General features: G+C 40.6%; 1 long non-coding RNA gene across 1 annotated transcript; it reads left to right on the forward strand.

Annotated features, from left to right (window-relative positions):
• Window positions 1–229: 229 nt before the first annotated feature.
• Window positions 230–2804, forward strand: LOC124278104. The gene is made up of 3 exons (XR_006898979.1): window positions 230–334; window positions 2529–2588; window positions 2716–2804. It is a non-coding gene; the product is annotated as an uncharacterized LOC124278104 (long non-coding RNA).
• The last annotated feature ends 21789 nt before the right edge of the window (window positions 2805–24593 follow it).

Below are 24593 nucleotides of genomic sequence, written 5' to 3' on the forward strand. Positions count from 1 at the left end.
AATATCGACCCTTGAAAAATATTTATTTTAAATATTTATGCAATGAATTGCTCAGTATAATCAGTACAGTCATTGTGCCTTCAATCTTAACAGTGGAGGTCCGGGTTAGAATTGATCTTCGCTTGTCGTAAGAGGCGACTAACGGGATCAGGTGGTCAGGTTCGCTGACTTGGTTAATGAGCCTGTCGTATATGCACGTGTTGACGATCTAACAAATCTCCAGGTCAACCGTGCAACTTCCCCGGGGTCTTGTCATGTGTTGCCACGGATTCCTGCAGGGCGGATGGATTCGTTGCAGCTCGACAATGTCCAAGTGGACAGGTGTGCTGCTCTAGTAAGTAATACTGTCTCTAATAATAATAATAATAATAATAATAATAATATACAGCCTCAGAAGAATTCCTGCCAACATTCCTGTGCTTTTTGATAAAGCCAATGAATATATTTATATCATTGCATTTTCTGTCCCTTTTGACACCAATGTGATTGGCAAGATTCAGGAAAAGCATGATAAATATGCGGACCTCGCCTTTGAAATGTCTCGCTTGCATCCCAAGTACACTGTCGTCAGGCTCCCCATTGATCTCGGTGCCCTTGGTTTGGTACCTCCTGATCTCTTGGCGCAGATCAGGAGAGTGCCCGGGTTCTCCACCGGGAGTACAGCCCTTCTGACACTCTGGGTAATGCAGAAGGCTGCAGTGTTGGGGAGCCTTCATATTCTCCGGAAAGTTCTTGGTGGGTTCGACTAGGCAGCGTTTCCTGGGAGAAGTCCCATTCGCTGTCTGGGCTGCGTGTAGAGGGGGCAAGGGCCCTGAGCTGATGATGAGCCTTACCAGCCTGACTGTGCCAGGATCACCCGAACCCTCTCTGCTGCATATTATCCTTAATCTGTAAAACGTAAAGCCAATGAATTTATTTATATCATTGCATTTTCTGTCCCTTTTGACACCAATGTGATTGGCAAGATTCAGGAAAAGCATGATAAATATGTGGACCTCGCCTTTGAAATGTCTCGCTTGCATCCCAAGTACACTGTCACCAGGCTCCCCATCGTTCTCGCTGCCCTTGGTTTGGTACCTCCTGATCTCTTGGCGCAGATCAGGAGAGTGTCCGGGTTCTCCACCGGGAGTACAGCCCTTCTGACTCTCTGGGTAATGCAGAAGGCTGCAGTGTTTGGGAGCCTTCATATTCTCCGGAAAGTTCTTGGTGGGTTCGACTAGGCAGCGTTTCCTGGGAGAAGTCCCATTCGCTGTCTGGGCTGCGTGTAGAGGGGTTGAGTGCCCTGAGCTGATGATGAGCCTTACCAGCCTAACTGTGCCAGGATCACCCGAACCCTCTCTGCTGCATTTAGATCTTTAATCTGTAAAACATAATAATAATAATAATATGGATTCTTATATTGCGCTAACCTCCACACCAAAGTGTGCTCAAAGTGCTAACAGAGTTCGTAGATATCACATGTGTGTTTACAGTCCATTTCTGTTGAACAGGTAGGTATTAAGATGTTTCTTGAAACAAGGTAGAGTTGGAGTTTCAGATCAAATGGGAGAGCGTTCCATTCAACAGCAGCATTATAAAATATATGCGCATGATCTTCCGCCAAATGTCTTGAGCCTGATGTTGGCGACCTTTAGTAGCATTTGATCACTGGAACGGAGAGTTCTTGTGGGAACATAGTCTTCTACTAGATCACAAAGATAACCAGGAGCTGTATCACTGATATGTGAGGGTGAGGGTCTTATGATGTATCCGTTCTTTGACCGGCAGCCAGTGGAGATACCTGAGTACTGGAGTGATGTGACAGGACTTTTTTGACAGTGTGCGACTAGCCGCCGAGTTCTGGATGTTTCGCAGCCTTCTCTGATACCACCCCATAGTGATGCCGGTGTTTTAAATACTTGCAACGAACGGTCATGAAAATAGCTAATATGAAAACAGCCAGTACACACGTGAGAGACGTCGAAATCAGTGATTCTCCTGCAAACTGACGGCTGATAAGACAGTGATTTGGTATTTAATGAGCAGTTTCCCAGACGCCTGTGATACCAGTCACCTCAACTAGATGGGAAATTGTGGCGTTGAACAACATAAAAACAAAGACAAAATCACAAAGACCGCATTATTTCTGAGAAGTGTAAACCACGCACTTGTGGTGGACTGAGTGCAATGTTGACGAAGTTCCTTGCCCAGGGACACAACACAGTATGAGATCCGGGTCACAACGTTTTGTGTCTCCACCGGGATTCGAACCCGGGCCTTTGGTGTGAGAGGCCAGCATGCTAACCACTACACCACTGTGCTCCACAGCATGTGAAACTTCATGCCAATAAGGCAGTGCCATTTCTTTTGCACTTTCCACAAAATGGAATCTGTTTTCATTGGCAATTAAGACTTGCTATTCTCGTATTATATTGTACTGTAATATTGTTCATTCTATTATAGTTTTAAAAAAATGCTATGTCCCTTTTCAACGTCCAATTGAAGATTGCATTGTTATATCCAGAACAACCATTATATTTTCGCTTCAGATTTATTTATTATATCACCGACAACAACAACAACAACGACGACGACGACACCTATGACACGTAAGTTACATCAAGAACAATTCTTATTAGTATATCATTAAGTCTCCGATAACGCAAACACCTTGTGTTTTGTTTCGAAAGGTATATTAAAGTGAACATGTTTTCATGGACGAATCTCTCATTTCAGCATGCAATCTACCCGGGAGTCTTGTCATGTGTTGACACAAATTTCTGCGACAGTAATGGAGTCGTTGCGGCTCGACAGTGTCCAAGTGGTCAGGTGTGCTGCAAGTAAGTTAGACAACATCTGTGAGAGTGAATGAATGGGTGAGTGAGTGTGGGTGAGTGTGTGATTGAGTTTAGTTTTACGCCGCATTCAGCAATATTCCAGCAGTCTGTAAATAATCGAACCTGGACCAGATAATCAAGTGATCAACAGCATGAGCATCAATCTACACAATTGGGATAGGATGACATGTGTCAACCAAGTCAGCGAGCCTGACCACCCGACCCCGTTAGTCGCCTCTTGCGAAAAAGCATGTGCTACTATTATTGAAGGTCAGGGTTAGAATGGATCTTCAGCAACCCATGCTTGTCGCAAGAGACGACTAACGGGATCGGGTGGTCAGGCTCGCTGACCTGGTTGACGCATGTCATCGTACTCCAATCGCATAGTACCCCTGAAGGGGTCCGGGTAACCCATGCTTGTCTTTAGAGGCGAGTACCCTGATCGGGTGGTCAGGCTCGCTGACTTGGTTGACACATGTCATCGTATCCCCATTGCGTAGGTCGATGGTCATGATGAGGTTCTTGAGAGCCATATACAAGTTGGTATTCAAGTAAAAGACAAACTATTTTACCTTGCTTCACACATAAATGTCGTTTTCTGATTGGCTGAGCACTCTTCTGTTATTTTCAATGTACCCCTCTTACAAGCGAGTAACATTTTCTATGTACCCCGCTCATTTGGTACTTCGTAGTATTAATTCTTTATCTCGAATAACATTGAATCACGTATGATGTACGAAATTACCGATGTTTTGCGAATGCAAATCGATTGAAGGGAGATAACTCTAAATTTGTTTTTTCTTGTCGTCTTGTACTCCATACTATGATCCGATACCCGTGGTTCAAACAGGGAACATAAACAAACATCGAGGGTACATCAGCCCATGTCCCCCTCGAGACCAATGAACAACTTATAATGGATGTCACCTTCTTCTTTATTGAATGCAGGACGTTTCTGGGCTATAGCATGTCCCTACGTCAGGTGAATGATGATGGGACAAGGAAACGCCCAGAAACGTTGTGTATTCACTTAAGAAGAAGTTGACATCCATAATATTTTGTCTTTAACAGACCGTCATGATGTTCCAATATGGACGAATACCCTTTATTGATAACAATAACCACGCCATGAGAAGATGCCCAAACGGCATTCCAGTACTGCAACAATTTCAGTATATTGTGACAACAATTTAAAAAGATAAATATCCTTGTTTAGGGAACACCCAATTAAAGAATATCTTATAACCAGATCATCTTTTGTTTCAGATTTCTTTACCATTGCAATGGTAACAACGACTTTGGCACGTAAGGCAAATCAACAAAGTTTCTTTATTCAACAATGTTTCATTATTCACAGAGTGTATGTAGGCCATCGGCCTATAGTACAAATATTACATATTTGCAGCCATATTTGATTGGCGGTGCTTTGCAGCATAATAAATATACATTGCTACATTTCTGATGACAAAAGTATTGTTGGAGGTCATCAATATATTGAAATTTGACAACGAAGGTTATGTATAAAACTTGACAGGAATATATTTAGTGCGCAAAGAACTGTATGCAGTACACACTAAAAGGAAATGATACTCGTTTTCAATATATCCATTATCACATGTGTTACATAACCTGTGATATCTAGGTTTATTTGTGTATCTACCTTTCTCAATATTTACTTGATGGGAGCCCAACGCAACTGTGTAAGAACAATGCGAAATTTACTAATGTTAATAACACTAAGATATGGTTCCATAGAAAGATTACACTTGAAAAGACAATATGAATAACTTGATGATAACGAGTTATGCTATTCTTGATGGGATATATGTAGAGCCCTGATCATAAATTCAGACAGGAAGGAATTTAAGCTACTAATATACTGTCTTTCCCATACATATCCAAATCCCATATTGTAAATTAATAACTTAACAGGGCCCTGTTCCTCAAAGCGATCGTAGCACTACGACTGTCGTAAGTCTATGTTAAAGTATGGGAGTTACGATCATCTTAGCGCTACGATCGCTTTGAGCAACGGGGCCCAGGGCTCGAAATTCTTTCATCCCAGCAAACATCAGTATTTTAAATGAATTATGTTAATGTTCTTAAATGATTTTATAATACTTTATCAATTGATTTAAACTGTTATATTGATATACTTTAGTGCTAATGTTCCTCAGCCAAATTTTAAAAGTTGCCTCTATGCTCTAAATCTTAAATATATTATTATTATTTATTCATCATTTATCTTTACCTCATATAATAGACGTTGATGCCAGATATTTTAGTAATATTTAACATATGTATGGGTGTTTTTGTGGTCTTATGTACATGTATCTTTTCTTTTCTTGTATTGTATTTCAGTGTTAACCGTGTAAAGCAAATTTCCTTCGGAATAATAAAGCATCATCTTATCTTATATTAAGTTTTGATACCCAATTTGTTTTACCATGGCTAGCATCTAACAATAATAAGTTATATTGGACACATTTGTCTCTGATAATGCATACACCTTAAGTGTTGTTTCAAAGGATTCCACCCTGTATATTAAGAGACTTGAACAGACCTGTTTTCTTGGAAGTATCTCTCATTTCAGCATGCAACATTCCTGGAGTCATCTCATGTGTGTTGGATGATTTCTGTCCCCCTGCAGGACGGTTAGTTCGGCAGTGCCCAGCCGGGCAGGTTTGCTGTTCCGGTAAGTGCTATATTTCTAGTTAGTTGGGGTGACTATTGAGTGGAAAACAACTATTGCCACCAACTATTGGGATACTATTGCAATACTTTTTAGCCTTGAATTGTCTCAACTGAAGTCATTTCCCAAATGAAGGTATAGGTTATATGAAATAAAAACAAGTTGTAGTAGTTTCAGTCTCGTTTAATAGCTAACAAGAAACCCAGATCAAATAAACAGTTAAAACATATACATATTGTTATTCACAATTTCAAACTCCGAGTCGTATGCCGTTTGTTTAAGAGGTAACAGGGGTGGATAACTTTAAATCAAAGTGAACGAATTTGATAGTTCCTGTATTTTGCGCTGCGCATTTATCGATGGCATTCGTAACTACTCGTGTCATTCCGGCAAGCTGGATGGCGACTCGTACTCCTCTCGTGGGGCATGTTCACGACTTGGCCTTGTCTGACCGCAAACGGTCACGGATATGAAAATGGTCTAACACTATTTCCAAGGAAAGATAACTCTCAAATTCCAAACATGGCTACTCCTAGAAATATATAATACAACACGTAGATCACTTCAAGTAACTTTTTTATGTCGTTAACAAATATGTTACGAGATAATTTTATAATTACGGAAAAAATAATGAAATTCGATAACTGCAAAGAAACTATTTGACTCATTTCACATTTTACTTCGCGCGATATGATTGGTTTGCCACGATTCTTGGCAATAACTATACTGGTACGAGTCTTCTTGTAGGTCACGGAAAGAGGCGAGTAGTTACGAATGGTATCGAATGAGTGAGTCTTGTTTTACTCGGCATTTTACCGGTATTCGAGCAATATCACGCCATAGACACCAGAAATGGTCTTCTCAAAGTGTACCCATGTGGCGATTCGAACCCAGGCCTTTATCGTGACGAGCGAAGTTTTAACCACAAATCTCTACCTCTGTGCTGAAGGAAAGCACTGATGCTTCAGATCATGTATAAAGCTTGTCGTTTACTATGTAACGGAACAATCAGCAACATCCTTGTATATACCAGAGGCGTATAAATAGTTCTGAGTGAGTGACTTTAGTTTTACGCCGCTTTTAGCAATATTCAAGCAATATCACGGCGAAGGAAGTCATAAATGGGATTCTCACATTGTGGGGAATCGAACTCGGGTCTTCGGTGTGACGAGCTACCCCACCGCCCCTAAATAGTTCTGAAATTAGTTCGATAGTTTATGGATTACAAAAACAACGCAGGAAACAGTTTTTAACAAGACAAATAACAACATGTAAACGTTCTGTTTATTTTAAACGATCAATCCCCCAACATAAATGACTCGGGGGACCAATGAAATGTACAATTTACTTTCGTGCCGTCACACCCAGGTATGTGCCAGGTCGGTGGAGTAGCCTAGTGGTTAAAGCGTTCGCTTGATTCTAATCCCCTCATGCGTATAATCTCTGATGCTCATTGCCCATGTGATATTGCTGGAATATTGCTAAAAGCGGTGTAAAGCCCAACTCATGCAACATATGGAGGCGATATGTACATGACTGATTTGGGACCAGCCAATTCAGTTTTTGACTTCATGAGGAAGTGAGACTTCCGTGTTCAAATCAGAACCACAGACAATGTCAGACAGAACGAATTTTGTAATGTTTCTTCTGACATGTATGCGTGCATCCTTTCATAACACACCCAATCCTGAAATATATTTAAAAATGAATAGGTATCACAATTGACCCGACGGAAGCCGTTGTGTTATCTTGTTATGCTCAAAATATTGATCCTGTTGTCCGCTCTATCAATTGAACCTATTGATAGAATGATTAATTATTATGTTTCATCATTAAGGGGCTGGCGGGGTGACCTAGTGGTTAAAGCGTTCGCTCGTCACACCGAAGACCCGGGTTCGGTTTCCCACATGGGTACAATGTGTGAAGCCCATTTGTGATGTTCCCCGCTGTGATTTTGCTTAACTATAGTTGAAAGCGGCGTAAAACTTTACTCACTCAGTCAGAACCAATTGCGTTGAGTGTTGCCTCTCTTTTCAAGTTGACTGGCGTTTGATTGCAAATATTCACAGTACTGTAACACTATGTTTGATGTGTACTTATAACGGTATGTTTCAGCTGCCTTTACTACACAATAGGGGTAAGTAAAACCAGTTATGTATTTCATTATCGCCAATGCTCCTAACAAAATATTCCACCGTTATCAAGCTAAAGTAATTAATCTGCACCGAAACGTCACAATAACCAAACGTTGTTGACTATGAAGTTGTTTCGTTAAGGATTTTTCTTTGCAAACATATTTGTACATCGGCATGCATCGGAGACCAATTAGGTTTCAGTCAACTATTACTCCTGAATATGCATAAATACACACACAACATCCAAGATTAAAACTGCTCCAGTGTTACAGACATCCTTTTCCTAAGATCCATAAGTGTTATAATCAATGAATATTGCTGCGGGGTCGGTACGACATAAGTATATATGAAATGGGTTTGTGTGCTTATGCATGACGTTATACGGTCAATCTTTAAAATCACTCGCAATAAATGTCGAAAATGGACTTTCCTCTATGACGTCAAACGACGACAGAGAGGTCACACACGTATTAACATAGAGGGACATGCTATGCTTAACACTAGGCCACTGTAACTCAAACATACACCAAAACATACACCAAACAACGCTGTGAATAGCGATTTCGTAATGTGTCATTTACGATGAAACCTATTTTGAAAGGTCATTTTCATTTCTTTAGCTTTATCTAAGACAATAGTGGATGGTTTCAAGAAACTGGGAATTTCCCGCAGAAACTGTGAAGTGTGTGTGTGTGCGTGATATATTTAGAATTTTATTGGACTTCAAAGTGAGGGTTGAAGAGGAAAGATATATGTCTCTCTGGCACCCAGGGGGTTACGAGTGAGTAAGCGCGAGAGTCAAAGAGTGTGTGAGTTCAAGAATAAAGTGGCACCGGTATTTTCAGCCATATACCGACGAGACCAAGTTTACACATATACACAAACCCGCTATCACACGAAGTTACACTCCAAAAGAAGCTTTCATATGCACATTTTAACATCACAATATTAATTATTTACAATTTAGAACACGGGCCTTTTAAGACAAACATGGGTTGTGAAGATCAGGGTGCCGTTGTACAAACCAACGTTAGCGCTACGACAGTCGTAAGTCTATGCTAAGGTACGGGAGTTACGATCACCTTAGCCCTAAGATCGCTTTGTACAACGGCACCTTGTTCTTGATTTAACCCGTACCTTCTCGGGTGCCCAGTTTGAAAAAAAAAGAATTCTCTCGCTCACTTGTGAAAGGCGACTAGATTCAGGCATCGTGTAATTCCAGCAAAATGACCGAACGTAATTATCATGCAAATACATAATACACTGGATAATGAGGTATGAATTCTCGTATTTTTCAGTAACTCAAACAACAACGGTTAAAGGACTGACAGCAGCAATGCAAGCACAAGATCACATGCTATTGATTGTCTGTATATACCTACCTATAAATAAAGAGGTACATCTCAGTTATGTCATTTGTGTTTATGTTATCACCGTCGTTTAACGCTGCACTCGGCAACATCCATGTTATATGATGACGGGTTCACATCATGAGCATCCATCTGCTCAACTGGGATAACATGATGTGTGTCAGTGAAGTCGGCGAGGTTGATCACCTAATCCCGATAGTCGCCCCTTACGACACAGGCGGTTCACTGAACCCGCCAATGACTGCACAATGGCTATCTTCACTGGGTTTTTTCTGTTTTCTGTATTCAGTTTCTTTACAATTTTTATACCTAGCGTATTACCAAAATAGAAATGCCAAGGACGAGGGGTATTACATTTTTATCTAATGGTACCATAGTGGATAAAAAAGCGTCGACAAAGGAACACTATTAACATTATACAATAACAGGAAAATTTGGGCCAAAATCGTCGAAATATACGTCATCCAATTTGCCAAAATTTACATCTTAAGGATTTTTAACGACTTTCGTGTCTCGAAAGTGCTTAAATAAAGTTTTCCTTATCCAAAAGTAACGATGAACGTTGTTTTTGTGACATACACTGTAGGTTCGATGAAAATACTAATATAAAATTCTAACCACCCGTTCACGGATTTTTCTATTGTAAATATAGTGAAGGCCGCAATCGTGCAGTCCTAGTCGGGGTTCGTGAAGCGCCAGCGCAGCATAAACCGGAACCAGGCTGAACCGAACCTGTTTCCGGCTCACAGTACTCTACACACTAGACAGTGGACCGTTACATTATACCCGTAGGTGCTACCCTAATTAACCTTCTAGTTCAGTGTCTGTCAATCCACTGTCTGTCAATGGGGTGTCTGTCAAATGGGAGATAACCGTTGCGCAAACTCCGAGGCAGGATACAAATTTTAACGGTCTTTGAGGTGGACATCCGTATACCGTGTCAACTGATGCCGTAGATTGCAACACACTTCGTGATGTTCGATTGAATCGATTGTTTTATTGTGGAGACCTCGTAAACATTGTAAGGATTCATGATAAACATCTCACATTGTACATATCAACTTGTCCAGCTGAATTGGAATCGCAATTGCACGCATGGTACCACATCGCATCTTTCACAACATGTGCTGGGGCGATGGGGTAGCCCATAGGGTAAAGCGTCCGCTCGTCACGCCGAAGGCCCGGGTTCGATTCCCCACATGGATGCAATGTGTGAAGCTCATTTCTGGTGTCCCCTGCCGTGAAATTGCTTGAATATTGCTAACAGCGCAGTAAAACACAACTCACTCACTCGCTCACATACCGCTAATAATGAAATACGCACTGCAATATTAATTCAGTTACATTACATGTACCTGGCGAAGTGGCGAGGAATAGTCATGAAACGTTGTGTATAATAAAGAGGAAGTTAACACCCATGGTATATTTGTTTTATAATTAGGCAAGGAATAGCCCTGAAATGTTGCGTATACAATAAAGTGAGTGAGTGGGTGACTTTAGTTTTACGCCGCACTCGGCAATATTCCAGCTACTAGTATATGGCGGCGGTCAGTAAATAATCGACCAGACAATCCAGTGACCAACAGCATGAGCATCGATCTGCGCTATTGGGAACCGATGACATGTGTCAACTAAGTCTGCGAGCCTGACCACCCGATCCCGTTAGTAGCCTCTTACGACAAGCATGAGTTACTGAAGATCAATATTCTAACCCGGACCTTCACGGGTTGTATACAATAAAGAGGAAGTTGACTTCCACAATATATGTGTCTTATATTTGCACTTGCACATCGAAATATCTTAGAGCAGGTACATTTTGGCGGGAGTTCCTTGATGGTGTGGGATTACTTCTCTCTTAATTGATGTTGTAAATTTGATTATCAAACAAAATAGTAATCACTGACATCCTTGACAGTTTTTGTACCACATTTCAAAGACCATCTTAACATGAGGCCAGTCTTCACTTAGGTGATAAACATCATGTGTTGGCCAATTTCCTGGTGTTATTGAGTATTTGAGGCCAACACATGATGTTTATCGACATTGAAAACACAAAAGTAAACCAAAAAGGTCTACACATGTTTTTGTGTCTGCACTCATTGACACCGAGTGAGGGTACAGCAGTGAAAGGTCATCAGCCGGCCGTTTCGGCTGCCTCCTATGGTTCCATCTGGAACTGTTCATTTGTGACGTCATTTGGACTTTACGTCACAATATGATTTTGATGACGTCATCACATCAACCAATCAGAATAAAGAACACAGTGACTTTTGGTTTACAATGACGGCTACGACAGGCCAGTGTTCATGCACCGTTGGTGATTTAGCAGGATTTAGATCCAGGAAGGAGGAAATGCTTATAAATCATGAAGTCCAAAGGTTAGGGGGAAATAAATGCTTCTCAGAGATTTCTTAAACCACACACTTTAAATCGCTCTAATTGACAATCAAACGGATGATAGCGTTCAAATGTGACAATTATGGTTAACACATTTTTGGAAATCACATTTAGAGTTCACACAAACAAAATCACCAAAAATGGTACCACAAAGATACCTCAAAGTCAGTATCGTTTGTGGCCCCCATGGGCATCGATGACGGCGTTGCCTCGTCTGTGCATGGAATGAATTAGCCGGTTGATGAAGGCCATAGGCACATGGGTACATACTCTGCGAAATGCCTGATCGAGTCCAGCCACAGTTGTCGGTCTTAGTTGGAAGTCATTCAGTCTTCTTTGAATCTCGTCCCAAAGGTGTTCTATTGGACTTAAATCCGCAATGGGTGCAGGCGATTGTAGGGTTTGAATGCCATGTTGTCTTAGGAAGTTCAGTGTTGCTCTGACAGTGTGGGCATGAGCGTTGTCTTGCTGGAAGATGTGATTTCTGTGACGTTCAAACTGTGGTACAACGTTGGGTCTTATGACTTGGTCAGTATAGCGAGCAGCTGTCACGCCATTTCTTCGTCGTGGACCGTGATTCTGGAACACCGCGGGGCCAACTCTCGGGTTCAGACCGATTGCACCCCACACCATGATGCTTGGACCACTCCACGAGTCTCTTTCAACAATACACGCATTGGAAAACCGTTCCCCACGCCTTCGCCATACTCTCACTCTACCATCGGTTGTCAAACCATAATATCGGCATTCATCAGAAAAAACACCCACAGTTCTCCGTTGTCGATAACGTCGATTGCGGTGCTGAGCTGCTCATTGCAGTCGGTTTGGGCGGTAGGACAGGACCACGCCATAGTCTGTGACAGAAAGGGTTTCTTTCGCGCAAACATGGACACACTTTATAGGCACTAATGGGTCTGTTGTGAGTCCCAATGGTCTGGCGAGCTGTTTAAGTGGGTCTGGTGAAGCGATCCTGCAGATGGTTGCGCACAATCTGTCGGTCTTGACGTTGTGATGTTACGGCAGGTCGTCCACTGCGTGGATGGTCTTGGATGCTGTTAGCGGTCTGATACCTTTCTGGCAGTCGGTAGATTGTCCTGACATTAACATTAAAATGATTCGAATACCCTCAGTGCAGTCTGGCCAACTTTTAATCGTCAAAAGGCTTGGTTCCTCTGAACTCTCAGGCAAATTTGCCACGATATGCACGTGCATTTTCATTTTCACGAATGTCATACGGAACCTTTTACCACGTCTGTCTTTTTAGGTACGTTTGGTAATCAGAAACACACTAATGTTTGTAATAACTGTCATTTTGGATTGAAAAACATGTTAACAAAACGCTGCCATCATAATAAAAACACAACAATGCAAGAACAAAATTTTGCATTTGATCTTGAAAAGTCGCGTTTCTTTTGCGGTTCAGGATATGTATATATATATAATTTAACAGCATGATGAATTTGACGTTTCATCTTGAAGGATATAGTATTAATAAAAATGTCACGATCTACCCTGACGTGCTTTAAGCGCACATGTATGATATACGTGATATCACAGGTATGGTAGCGATTCCCGACATGGGGGCGATGTGTGCAGCCAATTTCTGGTGTGCCCCGCCATGATATATACGAGATATTGCTAAACATAACGTAAAACCATACTCACATAACAATATTCATAGCGATATTTTGATGCAAAAGGCTTTTTGACAACTTCAAACGTAGGTCAGAGCATATCGAGCACATCACCAGGCCTTCTTCACTTCATGGAGTTGCCTCTGCGTTATATTTAGCAGGCATTCTACCTGAGCCTATACCGAGACCCCTGTAAAAATTAGGTCTTCAGTAGTCCGTGATTGTCATAAGAGGTTACTAACGGGATCCACACGTCAGCATCCGGAGGTCAGGCTCGCTTATCAGGCAGGTTACGATGTGATACGATGACATGTGTCAACCAAATCAGTGAGCCTGACCACCTGATCCCGTTAGTCGCCTCTTACGACCAGCATGGGTTACTATCAGAGAACACCTTGTAGGGATACCATATACATATCATGTATATGGTGTATATAGTCTTTTAGCCGTGATAATCGTGAAGATCCGTGTCAGAATGGGTCTTCAGCAACCCACGCTTGTCGTAAGAGACGACTAACGGAATCCGAAGGTCGGGCTCAAACGGTCGGGCAGTAAATCTGCAGGTAATCGTTTGGGAATCTCCAGCAATCTGACAATTTCACAAAATTGATGCCCTGCTTAATCTAAATTAAATGATTAACTGTTTAATGTCGAGTTCTCAATTTTTGCGACCCATCCCGACAGTTTGAAAAAACACCGGAAATGCGAGAGCAGACGACAATTTTAGCTTATATCGTGATAGTTACGTGGCCAAACTACGAATTCAATTTCATGTTTATGTCGCGTGCAATACAGACATAATTAGCAAAACTGACTTAATTTACAAACGCAGAAAGTTAAAAAACCCGAAAACTTTAGGCAACAGTGTACATGTACTTTAGTACTTTATTGTAGAAGACAACTTGGGAAGAGCTGATATTAACATGTCTATATGTACCTTCCAAGTATCACAGGGGGGAAGCCCTGTCCATGCTCAGTGTATAAGACAAGTCGATTTCATAAACATTTACTACTTGGAAATATCAAAATCTGACAAAGTTTGGGACTCATTCTCTACCGGGATCAACTGTCTATCGAGGAAATGGTAGTTGATGACGACCAACTTCCGGTTGAGCATGGACAGGGCTTACCCCCTGTGAGTGTTGCGGTTTACCAACAACTTCGTTCTTGCCATCAGTTCTCATTTCGCTTGAAAGTGAACTGAGCTGTGTGATATAAAAGCATTCACCAGTTGATTATCACCTGCAGATGAGTAATGATGAGTGTTGAATAGTTCCCTGAGTGCGGTACAAGGACAGCCAGCCTTCTTTGAGAGTGTTCTGCCACTGTCAAACACACACACACACACACACACACTACAGACGAACCAGTACTAACACTATGTTAAATATCAAAGTTGATAGTTTTGTTAAACTATTGTGACTGTTGCTTCAGTGCTTGTAGGACGAATTTATTTAAATCCTGAATTGAATCGGGAATTGAATCGGGTGTCATGTCTATAATGGCAGCTCTATGATGGCGGCTCGGTTTTCGTGAGAGTTTCAGTCTTCTGGCGAAATAGTGTCCTTGTCAGCAACATAAGCGTCAATATTTTGTCCTTTAGATTGCTGAGGGCTTTTTTCTTCAGATTTGGTGCCTTTGTTTTTCTTGAAGGGGGCATTTTTGGAGATGATAGTGGATTACGGGAGAGTTAGTTTTCGGCCGCTTGAAAATACGTTTGTTTAAGAAATGTAATTGTTTTTAACTCTTTCCACTACTTCTACACAATGTCATCTACAAAGGGTAACGGCATGTCGAGCTGATTTCCAGTTGAATAGAAGCGACAAAACCCTTTCCACATTCATAAGAAATCTCTGCTAAATGAAGAGACGGGTGTACAATTTTGACTGCATCATGAACATATATTTGTTTCTCCAGCATTACAGTTTATGATGTTGTTTGTGAACAAATCGCGTCTGGACCAATCAACCCAGTGATTGTCACCATGCAATACGATGACAGAGCACGTGTTTATGAATCCCTATGAAATAGTGATGATACCAGGTGCTCCCAAACAGGTGAGCCTAAACTGCCCCACCGGTGGCAAGAAACAAAACAGTCAAAGTTTACATATGGTTGAACTCGGTCTGGAAGACTCTTTACCAACGTCCCCTTGGAAAGCTATATGTTTGAAACCCATATTTATATTTAATGAAGACTATGAATTAGGGCTGGGATGGGTAATGAGTTGGACCGGGGTACCCGTCTCAATGCCTGGACCGTTTTGATCATGTGCCTAATAGATTAAACAATGGTTGTATTGTCTTTGAAGATTTAGACATAGTTACAGTCACTTCTTTTAAATATAATACATGGTTAAGATGGTTAGTCTCCGAGATGAAAATTATATTGCCCTTCCTTACAAATTGGATGTCAGGAATCAACAAAACGGGTATCCGGGTAGGGTAGCATAATAGGGGGTGGGGTACTTTGGTAGAAAATTTGGACCCATCCCAGCCCTCCTATGAATATTTTCATCCAGAGAGCACCGTTTTCAAAACATCCTTGCCGTCATGGTATAATGGAGTGAGTGTATGGTTTTATACCGCTTTCAGCAATATTCCATCAATAACATGGAAGGGACACCAGGAGTATCATAGCTATTTGGAGGATCGAACCCCCTTCGGTGTGAAGAGCGAACGCTGTAACCGTCAGGCTACCCCACCGCCTCAGGTAGAATAGAGAGTAGAACGCTCGGTTCAACATTGAAAGACAAGATGTATCTACACTACAATGGGACTGAACCTAAGCACAGTAGGTTTATGTCCTAAATGCATAGATGCAACAAAGCAGCAAGGTGAAATAACGTACCTGTAAGTAATACACGGGTTATTATCACTGGTAGGGCGGTATCTCCGTTTCAGGGAGCATTTCAGCTACATGACGGGTACCTGCGAAAAAAAACAAAACAAAACACACACACACACTTAAAAAATATATAATTACACCCCCGAAAGAAAACCCCCAAGCAAAACAAAAACAGCAACAAAACCAACAAAAAAAAAGCAAATTAAAAAAAAGCAAAACAAAACCAAAACAAGTCAAATAAACAAAAAACAAACAAAACAAAGCAAAACAAAGACAAAATAATAATAAAAATAAACCTTCCCCAGATAATCCAGGAACTCAATTCATAATCTTCAATCTACACAATGACACACATCTCGTTTCTTAACAAGCATGTGTTGCTGAAGACAATTCTTCCCTGGATCATCACGTGTGCATCAGTTTGTCAGGATATTGATATAAACCTGGATCATTGCCTTGACATACTTCATTGAACGCCACCAGGTATTCTTAAATCGATTTTTTAATTTTAACTTTCAAATATGGCCAGTTCTTAGCTGAGAAGAAGTGTATCATGTCAGCTGATCCTGTTAGCTCTGGGAGACAGTCAATTACTAACAGGAGTGAGTGTGTTGGCGTTTACGCCGCTTTTAGCAATATCACGGTGGGGGACACCAGAAATGGGCTTCACACATTGTACCCATGTGAAGAATCGAACCCTGGTCCTCGGCGTGACGAGCCAACGTATTAACGTTACCCTCTAACTGATTTTGCTGATGCGTGTGTTTGAGGCTAAGTGGCTAAGTGGCAATCTGCCTACAAGCGCAGACATAGCACTGAATCGGCGCTTTTACGAGTTCAGAATGACTTTCTAAATGTTGTGGATTCACAGGGTGCGGCAATACTGGTTTTATTAGATCAGTCTGCTGCTTTTGACACTATTGATCATTCAATACTGCTTCTATTACTGGAATCAAGGATTGGAATCATCAGCACAGCTTTGGACTGGTTTGAATCCTTTCTTTCTGGCCGCTACCAGTCAGTGACAATAGATGGATGTAAATCAGAAAGGCATAAACTTAGATACGGAGTTCCCCAAGGCTCGGTCCTGGGACCGGTCTTGTTTACTGTATATACACTGCCTGTAGGGGACATTGCAAGACGGCATAACCTATCGTTTCACCTTTATGCAGACGACACACAGTTGTACCTAGGCTTCAAGCCTCTGCAAACATCATCTGCTGAGTCGACATTTGCATTAATGAGTAAAGCTATCGACGACATAAGATGTTGGATGTCTACCAACTATCTGAAGTTGAACAATGACAAGACAGAACTTTTGATCCTGAGGCCAAGGTCTCTATCAGGGAAAATGGATTTCCCAACCTGAAAGATAGGAGACAGCACAATATCACCAAGTGATCAAGCTCGAAACCTCGGAGTTATCTTTGACTCCTCCCTGAGTATGGATCGGCATGCAGACACTGTCTGTAAATCCGCCTTTTTCCATCTGAGAAACATCAGCCAAATCAAGCACTTCATTGACAGATCAGCTATCCAGTCATTAGTCCAAGCACTGGTTATCTCATGATTGGACTATTGCAACTCCCTGATGTTTAGCATATCGCAGCAAACTCTCAACAAACTCACCAGAGTACAAAATGCAGCAGCAAGACTAATCACTGGTGCAGGCAAATATGAACACATCACGCCAACATTACGTACACTGCATTGGCTGCCAATCAGACAAAGAATTGTCTTCAAGGTGTTTGTGTTTGTGCACAAGGCCCTTCACAACCAAGCTCCAGAATACCTGACTGAACTAGTGTCATGGTATCAGCCATCGCGAACCCTGAGATCAGCCTCTTTAAAACAAGCAGTAGTGCCCTCTACCCGCAGAGCGAGTTATGGCGATAGAGCTTTCGCCAAAGCAGGTCCTCTGTTATGGAACCAACTACCTGAAAACTTGAAAAACTTGTCAGACATCATTCCATTCAAAAAAGAACTAAAAACAGTTCTTTTCCACAGAGCATTCGACCAAGCGCCTTAGAGCAAACCTTGGATTCAGGCGCTATACCAATTTTAACATTATTATTATCATTAACCACACGGCTATCCCTACCGCCTTAGCTAAAAGGCAGGACGAAGGGCATTATCACAACACCCCCCTTCTCTTTGGGAATTATTTAATTCTAAGGTTTAATGCTAACCTTTGCAACCTTTGCATCTAATACGAGGTACCCGTGAAGGTCCGGGTTAGAAATGATCTTCAGTAACACATGCTTGTCGTAAGAGGCGACTAACGGGATCGGGTGGTCAGGCTCGCTGACTTGGTTGACTCATGTGGTCGGTTCCCAATAGCGCAGATCGATGCTCATGCTGTTGATCACTGGATTGTGTGATCAAGACTCGATTATTTACAGACCTCCGTCATATAGCTGGAATATTGCTGAGTGCGGCGTAAAACTATACTCACTCACTCTATTACGAGGTGACTAAGGTATCGACTGGTCAGACTCGCTGACCTTTTTTACTCGTTATGAACATGATAGATGTTCATGTTGTTAATCACTGTATTGTCTGGTCCACCCGAGCATTTCCAGGCCGACGTTATAAAGCTGGAAAATATTGCTGAGTGCAGTTGAAAACAACATATCAGACCTGTGTGCGAGCCCCTCTTCCAATAGTGCTGAATCCAGAAAATGTTGAAAATGATGTTCTGCAACCTGCTGTTTTCGTAACAGTGCTTTCAAATCGTCCCATCAGTTCAAGGAAACCGTAAGTCTATCAGGAAAAATATCAGATATGAAAAAGAGGTGAGAAAAAAATAAGTTAATAAATATATTGTTGAATCATCTGTCCTTCCCCATCTAAATTACCCACACATTTTAGATTTACATACTTAAATGACAAACTATACATTTTTATTTGTATCACTGTTGTTCTAGTTATTGCTACAATTCTCAAACAGATTTTAATATTTTTCACTAATAATGATTACAAACATTTCTTAAAACGTCACTTCGCAAAATACGATGTGCACATCAGCTGATCGGCGTCACGAAGGCTACTGAGTAGCCTCGTCTTCATTCGTCAGTGATGACCCTGCCCCTGTTACCTGTTACCTGCCCGTGAATAATGCGACAGTACCCAGGCTTCGGACCATACACATGTCAGTGTCGACAGCTAAATACTTTACAGCCAGTACAAGTGAGTGAATTAATAGTTAAAGTCGCATCAGCTCGATTTCAGTCATACTGTAACGAGTTCCCACAACAATGCAAGTCCATTATAAACATGAAGCGAAACGAAAGCAATTTACCTTAGAACATGGGTGATGATGATTTTTAAGGAGAAGCATGTCTAATGTGACTGATCCCTCCACCCCTCCACCCACTATTAAATTTATGTATGAAGTAATTGACGCCCCCTGCATGTCATGTACAAATTCAAAGACGCCCCCTCCATATTTGTAAAGCATACTTTTGTTTATAATAATACCTCTATGTACAAAATTGCTGACCCTCCCAGTACATACGTACAAAATTAATGACACTCCCATGCCGCCCCTTTAAAATCATCATCACCCCTCCTTGCCATAAATTATGATCGGTCACTTACATGCAATGTAAAACACGGGCTCTAACAATAGCATTTACACGGTCTGTAGGCTAGATTTTAAGAGAAGCAATTAGTTATTCACATTCATATATTCAGTTAGTGATAAAGATAAAATATTTTCAAGTTCCTTATCATGAGGTGCCACTTCCCAAGGGTATATCTTTCTGGCTCACTGCTTCATAACGGTAATGAAAAAATGTACTAGGTGGTGAGCCTTTCGTTAAGGGAACAATTTTTATTTCTGCGTTTCTGCCGACTCGAACCGACTGCTCATTCAATTGCTTCCTTCCTATAGGACAAGTATATATGGATGACAACTTCTTTTATTCTAGTACACGACGTTTCGATACAGGTTCTTGTATCGTTTTCAAGTAAGAGGTTTCACTCTTACTTGAAAACGATACAAGAACCGTGTACTAGAATAAAAGAAGTTGTCATCCATATATACTTGTTCTTTCTGACTTCCAATTTCTAAAATGCCACTCAAAGAAGTGCTTCCTTCCTGTCATGCTGTTGATCAGTGGATTGTCTGGTCCAGACTTGATTATTTACAGACCGCCGCCATATAGCTGGAATATTGCTGAGGGCGGCGTTAAACAACAAACGAACCAATATATCAGCACAGAATATCAATATGTGTTTGTAAATCAGTAGGTAAAACTTATATTTGATTGATTTGTTAATTTAGGTTGTTGAATATGTACCACTTCACAGTGTTAATGGTGGTATTTGGTCTGGTAGTGAAAGTATCTGCTCGTCACAACAAAGACCCGGGTTTCCCATTTCGTGTCCACACGTCGTGATGTGTCTGAAATATTGAGTAAAGCGGCGTCCATTCACTTGATGGTATCAAGGGAATATCCATTCGGGTTGCACAGGGTTGGGGGATGCATTCTATAATAAGCTGCAATTCCATTTGCACTGTTCACACAACAGCTTTGGCCATTGACATACTGCTAGTCCACATAAATACTGTTTTGATATAAGAGCAAAAAAACCTATTGATTCTCGACAATATTCTCTTTTGAAAAAGATATCTGCCTGTTCCCCCATAAAAAATCAAATGGATGTACCCAATCGCAAATGACCCAAAGGCAAGAAAAAGTCGCGGTTTTATTACTTTATCGAGAAAATGGTCCAGTAGGTTTTTAAACTAATATTCATAATCTGTTTTGGGCATGACTGGATAGTATTGTTATCAAATAGTAGGTCACGTTTAAGCCTCACTGACATTGGAATGTTTCCACAAATGGTTTCAGGCAAATATTCAAAGCTAAAGATTTGACGAAAGAACAATAACGATGTCAGCCAATCTGTGTTTCTATATGTTGATCACTTTCAAGTGTTTGAAAATGTTAATTAACAAAACTACAAAGCATTAACCTATTCCTATGTTTTAATTTTCATACTCATACCCCTAATATGCTATGGTAATAATCAAAAGGATAGTGATAGTTAGTAGATGATAGTTGGTAGAGCTCCCTGTTACATTGCTTAACCCCCTGGATGTCGGGGAAGGGGGGGGGGAGGGGACACATTTGCACCTCCTCTTTAACACTCAGTATGAAGTCCAATAACATTCCATACAACTCGCGTAAACAAATATACTTTACAGTTTTGATCTCTGCAGGAAATCCCTGTTTCGTGATATAGACTGTTTTCATTTTAGGCAAGGCAAATGTGCGGAACGATCCTGAAGATATATGTACATCTCGCCAAATTGGAAACATTAAGAATTTAATTAAAAATACTGTATTCGCGATCATGAGTATCTGTCATCAAATTACAACCAGAAGACTTTCTTGCGGTGCACCAACACAGTACCATGTCTTCATTAAAACGACAAACAACTTTAATATACAATGAAACAATTTAACAACATTAAAAATATTTAATCAATATATTGTTGTATGAACCAATATAAACAATATACATTTCAATTCATTCCGTTTAATAGCTACATTATGGTATTGACTGATATGCGATTTTACCCTCTACAAACTGAAGCTGGGAACAACAAGCCGTGCCCACATTAAACGAGCTTAGAAGTCTACTCAGTCCATCGCGCTGAGAGTCCGATCCGGTCTGTCAATCAAAACTGTCACATGTGTCAATTTCAGCCAATCGGAAGACCACGCGCGCTTTGCAGATTTGTCAGACTTCCGTGATCCAACGATTGTTGTCATTAACACTCGCCGCATCCATTACGTATTTCAGGGATTTGATGTATACCGTTACCAAGGCCAGTGTTTCAGGTGGATCAAGGCGTACGATACACTAGACGCCAAAAGAAACGTTACCTTCCTACCTTTATGAATTACTTAAAAACTATCAAAGATATGTTAGAAGGTTTTAGTTTACAAGAAAGCTTAACAACACAGCTTTATGCAAATCACGAAACAAAATTCTCAAATGCATTCATATTTAGGTGAAATGCATCTTTTTCAGAAGAGTTAAATTGTCCTATATTCGTCCATGCCGAAATAAACCAATAACAGTGATTTTGATGTCCAAAAAAAAGGTTGAAATAAATTTCTGTTTTGGGACAATGATAAACCATTGAAAGTCACCATTTTTCAACTATTAAAACAAGAAACAACTGTTGTAGAGTGTGTAAAATTGTAAAATAATCATTCCTATGATTTCAGTCTTTTAAAACATTTTCTGCTGATTTGCATTAGTGAAAACAAGTAAAACGTGTCTTTGATATTGTGAAAAAATGTTTAGGAACATCTAAAATTATCTTTGTTAACATTTTTGCTTGCAAAGTAACATTTTTCCATTTTCTGTTTACACATAGCAATATCAATCGCCAAAACGCAGCAATATTCAAGCAGTATTTGCATCCATTTCACATGTAGAATGATTCTATAGGGTATGAAGAGAGCCTAGAATACATGATATGATACACAAGTACGAGAAATATGCCACGATTAACAGCTGAAGAGAAAGAAAGAGCCATTGGGATTGTGCAGATGGGGTCGACATACAATGCTGTTGCCAACGCCCTCGGATGCCACCGTATCACGGTTATAAGACTTATTCAGGGCTTCAGACAGACTGGGGTCACCGTAGACAGACCAAGAAGTGGACGTCCACGCATCACAACGCCAGCTGAAGATAGGTACCTCCGTCATTAAGGAAGGAGGGTAACGTTTCTTTTGGCGTTTAGTGTATGTGTGTTATCAGTTGTAAACATTTGCAAATATCTTTCTCTCTATTTTCAGGTTGGAAAAAGTACTTCCGCTTGAGAATCGGAATACAATTGTGTGCCAGACATGTGTTGCAGTACTGTGACCATTGAGATATAAAAATGTTGTGAAAATATCAATAACAAAATACTTTCAAATATGTTTGTCATTTATTGAATTATATGACGTGTATACAATATGGCAGTTATCTGGTTTTCGGTTAGAGCAGATCGAAGTAACACCATTATATACATTAAAGATGAGTCTGTTGGATATTGCTGCCTTCTCTCTATGATATTAATGAATTTTGTCACAGAGTTTTGGATATTTTATTAGTTTCAAAATCACAAAGATTCACAGTTCTCTTTTCTTTTGAATATTGCAAAGTAACAGAGGAGTAATGATTTATAGAACATAGACAAATAGTCAATGTCAACGGTTTTAGTTCACGTAAAATATTTTGTCAGGTAATTCACATGCGTAATATTAAACCATGTACACTGTATTGTGTATTTCAGCATTTCTATGAAGACACCTTCTATTGAGTAATATAGGATTATTTTTGAACTATGAGAAAATTATGGAATGGATTTTTAGATATCTAATGAGAATTGCATCTGAACATATACCATCAGAAATACTTATCACTGCACCAGTGGTATGTTTTTTCTCTGTGTAAATTGATATACATATTATCAGTGTTATGTCTATAGGGATATAGTCTCTGATACAATTAACCAAAGACTAATTACGTCAACATGTAATTTCATTGATAGAAGCTTTGAACTGAGGTCTTGTATCAACATCTTGGTTGACATGTGTCAACAAGGTCATCGAGTCTGACCACCCGATCTCCTTAGTCTCGTTAGCCTCTTACGACCAGCGGGGTGGTGGGGTAGCCTAATGGTTAAAGCGTTGGCTCGTCACGCCAAAGACCCGGGTTCGAATTCCCCACATGGGTACAATGTGTGAAGCCCATTTCTGGTGTCCCCCGTCGTGATGTTGCTGGAATATTGCTAAAAGCGGCGTAAAACTAAACTCAGTCGGTCAGTCTTACGACAAGCATGGGCTGCTGAGGACGAATTCCAAGAATGAAAGGACTGATCAGAAGGTATACAGGGTATAGCGTGATCACACAAAATGCTGGTCTTCTCGTGACTTGAGATGTTATGTGAGATCAGAGGCCTTATTTAACTTATTTGCTTGATTTTTTTTATTTTCGGGTTTGCTATTTTACAGTTCGGTTTGCCATTGACAACATGATACACACAATTTGACATACACGAGGTACATAAAATACAGTGACCTTTACAATGTACAGTCAATGAGGTAAAGTTACATAAATCAACGTTTCAATATAGTGTGTAATAATGACCAGAAATAAAAAATATATCGTTTTCACCTGAAGTTAAATAAATATATTTTGTAATGTCGTAGTACTGCTTAGTTATACCCGAAATTCGGAATATTATCTAACTGAAAAAAAGATGCCTGAAAAATCTAAAATAAATCAGATGATTCTGGAATAAGCTCCTTGCAATTAAATTCTTTCTATTCTGAATTTGATAGGTGAGGTGAGGTGAAATGGGGTTTAACGTCGTACTTGAGAGCATTTCGCTCATACGACGACGTGCATGCGTGGGTATGTGTGGCTGCCTTTTCTAGCCCAGGTTTAAGCTGGTTTTATATTTCTAGCCCACTGAGATACCATGCCGCAGTGAAGCACGAATACCCCACTCAGACACTGTATACTGACTCCGAGCCAACCAGTCCTTGTTGTACCCATTAATGCCGAGCGCCAGGCAGGGACCAACAAGTACCATATTTTAACGTCTTTTGGTATGACGTGGCCGGGAATCAAACCCGCGACCTTCTGCTGTCCAGGCAGACGCTCTAACCACTACACCACGG

The sequence above is a fragment of the Haliotis rubra genome, unplaced genomic scaffold, assembly GCF_003918875.1.
Source record: "Haliotis rubra isolate DU_JTF1 unplaced genomic scaffold, ASM391887v1 Scf106, whole genome shotgun sequence".
NCBI classification, from domain to species: Eukaryota; Metazoa; Mollusca; class Gastropoda; order Lepetellida; family Haliotidae; genus Haliotis; species Haliotis rubra.